Source organism: Gigantopelta aegis, chromosome 10 (assembly GCF_016097555.1).
Source record: "Gigantopelta aegis isolate Gae_Host chromosome 10, Gae_host_genome, whole genome shotgun sequence".
Classification (NCBI taxonomy): domain Eukaryota; kingdom Metazoa; phylum Mollusca; class Gastropoda; order Neomphalida; family Peltospiridae; genus Gigantopelta; species Gigantopelta aegis.
Window position 1 is genome coordinate 10,121,673 of NC_054708.1, and position 8,126 is coordinate 10,129,798.

Here is an 8,126-nt window from a genome sequence, read left to right on the forward strand (position 1 = left end):
AGCCTTATGTCTGATGGCTAAACCACTACATTACCAAGGCCGTTGCTATTACATCAATGTAATAGCACGTCAAGGCATGTTTCAGTTATGTACTTTTAAGAATCATAATTTTTCATATTAACGCTACCCTTATTCTTGTATTTTTGCTTTATATATCTGCCTCGCCAATAATTTGCGACCAACTGGATTTGTTTTAATATCAAACAGTGGCAATTGTAATGTGCTGAGGTGTTGTTAAATAAAGATCCTTTAAGTTGTATGCTTAAACTATGGTTCTTATGGTAATGATAAAACAATAGGAAAGAAAAAGAAAATCATGCAAATAAAAAACAAACAAAAAAATAAAATAAAAAATAAAAAAAATAAAAAACCTCTCCGAAACAAACAGACAAACAAAAACCTAACACAAAACAACAACAACAAAATCCCAAAACAAAATAACTTTAGGGGGTCGTTACGATGTTGTAACGGAAACGTTTGCCTATGTCTGAACAGAAGACCGTGTCGATGTCAGCGCTACGTTATCGTATCTACTCTAAGGGGATGACTATATGGAGTTATAACGAATGCTTTCTTTTGGTAGCCCTCACCACCCCCTCCCACCCCCTTCCACAATACATCCTTGTGTTAGCAATTACTATAATGTTTTCCTTTTCGCAATACGTGCAGCATCCTGCGTGAGTCGAGAGGTGGTCAGTTCGGCCCTGAATTCGGGCACTTGCTTACGCCATACCTGCAGGAAGTAACATACGAGAACGGAAATGCGCATTGTCGGAAAGTGTCGTGTTCACTCGGGCTGTTTCTCTTCCGGTTGTGGCCATTTTTAGATAAGCTCCGCTCTATCTCGTTGTTGGGGTGGACATCGCGATGCCGGCAGGCGTGGCATCCTTTGGGGAGACCCGATACTTTCTTCCGATGTATGCTCGACCTATTTCGGTGCCTCCTCCGACAGATCATGCCGATGCGCATGATACGCTTGACGCCCCCGCCATTATTGGGGTTGAGGTTGTGGAATATTTGTAACCGATCTTGTTTAGCACCACGCCGTGATATTTCCTCCGTGTACCGAGGACGTGTGATTCTAGTAGTAAGACTCCATTCATCCCGCGTTTCTTTAAAGGTCATTCTATTTTTGTTTGGAATTCTCTTTAGGACTTTTGCAGAAATCGGAGGGAGGGGGGGGGGGAGGGCGCCTGCATTGATAAGAAATGTAATTGATCACACACACACACATACACACACGCACACACACACACACACACACACACACAGATATATATATATATATATATATATATATATATATATATATATATAGTTAAATCATAAAGGAATCTGACTAAAACTTTTAAGTTTACATTTCACTGTAATAATAATATTTTACATATTATATCATTCAATAAAATCAGCATCAGATATTACGTTCCATTGATTTACCCACAAGACTTAGAAAACATCTGAAGGTATTGAATCAGGTTCATACCTCGATCTCTGCACAGAGATTCAAAGTGATGCTGGTCTTATACTAAGCTATATGACAAAAGGGATGACTTTAACTTTCCAATAGTACATTTTCCCTTTATGTCGAGCAATATACATTCTGCTCCAGTTTTTTGTGTCTACATATCACAAATTCTAAGATATCTTAAGACATGTTCATTATATGCATATTTCAAACAATGTTATATCATTCTGGCACAGATGTTGTTTCATCAGTGTTACGATGTACATGGTGGACTCCTGAGGGCATACAAAACGTTTTATGGTAGACGTTTGGAGGCTTTATCTATTGTCAAATACGTTGCATAACCAAAATGATGGCTGATGCTATTCTACGTTTTGAACTTGTAAATACTTTTGCACATTTTTTTCATCGTTTTGGTTGAAGTGACCAACTTGCCAGCTGTACTCATGGCGGGTGTTACCGGTGGGGCAGGCAGTACCCATGACGGGTGTCACCGGTGGGGTAGGCAGTACCCATGGTGGGTGTTACCGGTGGGGCAGGCAGTACCCATGGTGGGTGTTACCGGTGGGGCAGGCAGTACCCATAACGGGTGTTACCGGTGGGGCAGGCAGTACCCATGGTGGGTGTTACCGGTGGGGCAGGCAGTACCCATGACGGGTGTTACCGGTGGGGCAGATAGTACCCATGACGGGTGTTACCGGTGAGGCAGGCAGTACCCATGGCGGGTGTTACCGGTGGGGCAGGCAGTACCCATGGTGGGTGTTATCGGTGGGGCAGGCAGTACCCATGGTGGGTGTTACCGGTGGGGCAGGCAGTACCCATGGTGGGTGTTACCGGTGGGGCAGGCAGTACCCATGGTGGGTGTTACCGGTGGCGCAGGCAGTACCCATGACGGGTGTTACCGGTGGGGCAGGCAGTACCCATGGTGGGTATTACCAGTGGGGCAGGCAGTACCCATGGTGGGTGTTACCAGTGGGGCAGGATATGCTCGACTTTCGCCAACACCTGATATCATCACTGTTTTGATAGTAATTCATCAGTGCATGTCGTCATAGCCGTACTTATTCCAATGAGCTCTGTTCCGTACTAGTTTTGATTTTGTAAACTAGTCTAGGAGTGGCAGTCCTCCTGAGTGATACAAGGATGTTTTGTCCAGGAAAGGATCTCCACAGGAGTGGCTGTCCTCCTACAGTCGAGGTATTACGTATTCATTGAATCAACCACTATTTTGCCAGACGCCCTTTCAACTCTGTGTTGTGCAGAGACACGGTATTGGTCACGGATAGTGGTTTTGTCATTCAGATTTGTTGTCTAGGTACAACCCTGATAGTTTTGTCATTCAGATGTGTTGTCTAGGTACAACCCTGATAGTTTTGTCATTCAGATTTGTTGTCTAGGTACAACCCTGATAGTTTTGTCATTCAGATGTGTTGTCTAGGTACAACCCTGATAGTTTTGTCATTCAGATGTGTTGTCTAGGTACAACCCTGATAGTTTTGTCATTCAGATGTGTTGTCTAGGTACAACCCTGATAGTTTTGTCATTCAGATGTGTTGTCTAGGTCTGATAGTCATTTGTTGTCTAGGTACAACCCTGATAGTTTTGTCATTCAGATTTGTTGTCTAGGTACAACCCTGATAGTTTTGTCATTCAGATGTGTTGTCTAGGTACAACCCTGATAGTTTTGTCATTCAGATGTGTTGTCTAGGTACAACCCTGATAGTTTTGTCATTCAGATGTGTTGTCTAGGTACAACCCTGATAGTTTTGTCATTCAGATGTGTTGTCTAGGTACAACCCTGATAGTTTTGTCATTCAGATGTGTTGTCTAGGTACAACCCTGATAGTTTTGTCATTCAGATGTGTTGTCTAGGTACAACCCTGATAGTTTTGTCATTCAGATTTGTTGTCTAGGTACAACCCTGATAGTTTTGTCATTCAGATGTGTTGTCTAGGTACAACCCTGATAGTTTTGTCATTCAGATGTGTTGTCTAGGTACAACCCTGATAGTTTTGTCATTCAGATTGTTGTCTAGGTACAACCCTGATAGTTTTGTCATTCAGATACAACCCTGATAGTCATTTGTTGTCTAGGTACAACCCTGATAGTTTTGTCATTCAGATGTGTTGTCTAGGTACAACCCTGATAGTTTTGTCATTCAGATGTGTTGTCTAGGTACAACCCTGATAGTTTTGTCATTCAGATTTGTTGTCTAGGTACAACCCTGATAGTTTTGTCATTCAGATTTGTTGTCTAGGTACAACCCTGATAGTTTTGTCATTCAGATGTGTTGTCTAGGTACAACCCTGATAGTTTTGTCATTCAGATGTGTTGTCTAGGTACAACCCTGATAGTTTTGTCATTCAGATTCAGATTGTTGTCTAGGTACAACCCTGATAGTTTTGTCATTCAGATTTGTTGTCTAGGTACAACCCTGATAGTTTTGTCATTCAGATGTGTTGTCTAGGTACAACCCTGATAGTTTTGTCATTCAGATGTGTTGTCTAGGTACAACCCTGATAGTTTTGTCATTCAGATGTGTTGTCTAGGTACAACCCTGATAGATTTGTTTGTCTAGGTCAGTTTTGTCAGATGTGTTGTCTAGGTACAACCCTGATAGTTTTGTCATTCAGATGTGTTGTCTAGGTACAACCCTGATAGTTTTGTCATTCAGATGTGTTGTCTAGGTACAACCCTGATAGTTTTGTCATTCAGATGTGTTGTCTAGGTACAACCCTGATAGTTTTGTCATTCAGATTTGTTGTCTAGGTACAACCCTGATAGTTTTGTCATTCAGATAGTTTTGTGTCAGATGTGTTGTCTAGGTACAACCCTGATAGTTTTGTCATTCAGATGTGTTGTCTAGGTACAACCCTGATAGTTTTGTCATTCAGATGTGTTGTCTAGGTACAACCCTGATAGTTTTGTCATTCAGATGTGTTGTCTAGGTACAACCCTGATAGTTTTGTCATTCAGATTTGTTGTCTAGGTACAACCCTGATAGTTTTGTCATTCAGATTTGTTGTCTAGGTACAACCCTGATAGTTTTGTCATTCAGATCATTGTTGTCTAGGTACAACCCTGATAGTTTTGTCATTCAGATGTGTTGTCTAGGTACAACCCTGATAGTTTTGTCATTCAGATTTGTTGTCTAGGTACAACCCTGATAGTTTTGTCATTCAGATTTGTTGTCTAGGTACAACCCTGATAGTTTTGTCATTCAGATTTGTTGTCTAGGTACAACCCTGATAGTTTTGTCATTCAGATGTTGTTGTCTGATAGGTACAACCCTGATAGTTTTGTCATTCAGATGTGTTGTCTAGGTACAACCCTGATAGTTTTGTCATTCAGATGTGTTGTCTAGGTACAACCCTGATAGTTTTGTCATTCAGATGTGTTGTCTAGGTACAACCCTGATAGTTTTGTCATTCAGATAGTTTTGTCATTCAGATGTGTTGTCTAGGTACAACCCTGATAGTTTTGTCATTCAGATGTTGTTGTCTAGGTACAACCCTGATAGTTTTGTCATTCAGATTTGTTGTCTAGGTACAACCCTGATAGTTTTGTCATTCAGATTTGTTGTCTAGGTACAACCCTGATAGTTTTGTCATTCAGATGTGTTGTCTAGGTACAACCCTGATAGTTTTGTCATTCAGATTGATGTTGTCTAGGTACAACCCTGATAGTTTTGTCATTCAGATTTGTTGTCTAGGTACAACCCTGATAGTTTTGTCATTCAGATTTGTTGTCTAGGTACAACCCTGATAGTTTTGTCATTCAGATTTGTTGTCTAGGTACAACCCTGTAGTTTTGTCATTCAACTGATAGTTTTGTCATTCAGATGTGTTGTCTAGGTACAACCCTGATAGTTTTGTCATTCAGATGTGTTGTCTAGGTACAACCCTGATAGTTTTGTCATTCAGATGTGTTGTCTAGGTACAACCCTGATAGTTTTGTCAGATGTGTTGTCTAGGTACAACCCTGATAGTTTTGTCATTCAGATGTGTTGTCTAGGTACAACCCTGATAGTTTTGTCATTCAGATGTGTTGTCTAGGTACAACCCTGATAGTTTTGTCATTCAGATTTGTTGTCTAGGTCATTACAACCCTGATAGTTTTGTCATTCAGATTGTGTTGTCTAGGTACAACCCTGATAGTTTTGTCATAGTTTTGTCATTCAGATGTGTTGTCTAGGTACAACCCTGATAGTTTTGTCATTCAGATGTGTTGTCTAGGTACAACCCTGATAGTTTTGTCATTCAGATGTGTTGTCTAGGTACAACCCTGATAGTTTTGTCATTCAGATGTGTTGTCTAGGTACAACCCTGATAGTTTAATATTATATTTTTTTTCTTCCTGACATATAATTAATTCTGTAAATAGACTGTCAATAGGGACCTAAAATGTTCACAAGACTTTGATAATATTAACAGACAAAAAAACTACGGTAATGCGAGTCAAACTGAATAATTAAATAAATTAAAGAAAAACTAATTAATATTTCCGTTTCTTTTGTTGTGTAGTATATAAAACATTTATGATGCGTAATCATGGTTGGAGTTTTGTTTTTGTTTTTAAGGGGGGAGGGGGTCTTTTTTAATAATTTGTTATCTTTTTTATTTATTATGCATAAAAACTGATAGGGTTTTTCCCTTTTGTTTATGAAATGGCAGATACCGGGCCTTTAAATATATTTTTGGCGCCAAAACGAGACAATCTCTTTTATTTTGTTCTTCGTCACTACACTTTACTGCCACTTTGGCAAATAAAGCTGTTCTACAACTAGACTTAAATGCTCAAGACACCGACTGCAACATACATGTGTATTTACAAGTCGGTCGTGCTAAAAGTACCTCTTAACATCATGTCCATTTAAATACACACTTAGTATTTCGCCGGAGAAAGCAACAACATTTTCCTATTGGGTACAGAGGCCAAGTACGTATTAACTACTAGTGTCGGTGTCATGTGAATTGATGCTTTTTTCACTAGTCTGTTGTTAAAGGGACTGTCCTGAGTTTGCAACCATTGTAAGATGTTTGCTATAACAGTGACTTGTTGGCGACTACTATTTCATACTAAATGCATTTTTGTTTTTAGAATATCAGTGTCTGTATATCTGATGTGTTTGCGGTCGTATACTAATGTTTGTAACACTGTTTTCACTTTAATTCGTGATATATATTTTTTCGTACGTACGAAATTATTGGGAGGTAAAATCCAGTTTAGGCTACTACAAGCATTAGGATAACAACAAACACGTTGTAAATACAGACACTGATATTCTAAATAAGAAAATGTATTTAATGTGAATGTTACGTCATCGAAAAGGCTCTATTGGTCGGAAACATTTTACAATGGTTGTAAACTCAGGACTGTCCCTTTAATGTAGTTTTCCGTCTACACCAGTAGACTGTTTGACAGTTCTCTGTTAGTTTTCCGTCTACACCAGCAGACTGTTTGACATTTCTCTGTTAGTTTTCCGTCTACACCAGCAGACTGTTTGACAGTTCTCTGTTAGTCTACACCAGCAGACTGTTTGACAGTTCTGTTAGTTTTCCGTCTACACCAGCAGACTGTTTGACAGTTCTCTGTTAGTTTTCCGTCTACACCAGCAGACTGTTTGACAGTTCTCTGTTGCAGTTTTACAAACAAGGTGTTCTGTTAGTTTAACTGGATCTTTTCTTTCTTTCTTTCTTTTTGTCACTATATACTGATGGGAATACATAAGGGATCACACCAACGCTAGCAGGAAAGAGAGACTAACCAAAATCGTCATCCACAGTGTCTGAACCATGTTACTGACATTCAATCGCAATCCTCTGACATTGTCTTGAATTCACCGTAGAGACAGTGCCCCTCAGTGGATTTACGTGGATAGTTACACACGATAACCTTATGGAACTGATACATACCGCCATTCACGTCATCATGATAGCATCACAGTACTTAGTACCACGAATTATACCGCAGTACGGTTATGCTATGTACTGTGAGGCTAGAGTCACATCACAGTAATGTTATGCAGTCAGTCCGTACTAGTGCATCACGACTGTCACGTGAAATACCATGGTGTGCACTGTCCTGTCTAGAGGGAAGGGCATATAAAATATCTATTGTGTTTCCTTTCTCCGTGAAGCTATCATAAGAGCAGTGGTAGGTGACATCATTTGATTTTATTTCATTTCAACTTATTTTCGTGTTTATATCCAATTAAAGTTCAAGCACGCTGTCCTGGGCACACACACCTCAGCTATCTGGTCTGTCTGTCCAGGACAGTGGGTTAGTTGTTAGTGGTTAGTGAGAAAGAAGAGTGTGTAGTGGTCTTATACCTACCCATTCAGTCGTTAAAACTCGCTCTGGGTGGGAGCCGGTACCGGACTGCGAACCCAGTACCTACCAGCCTTATGACCGATGACTTAACCACGAGACCACCGAGGTGACGTCAAAACATGGTCATACGATCACGGCTAAGTAAAACACCCACACTCACTAAAAGCGTAGACACCCAACAGACGGGTTTTTTCACACGCTTTGTGAAGCATGTAAGATGTTTTCTTGGTTGTCATAAAGTCCCACTTCACGTGCCCGATAACAGTACAGGAGTACAAGCCCGTCCGCACTCGAGTTCCGTCTCGAATAACAACTCAAATTAACATCT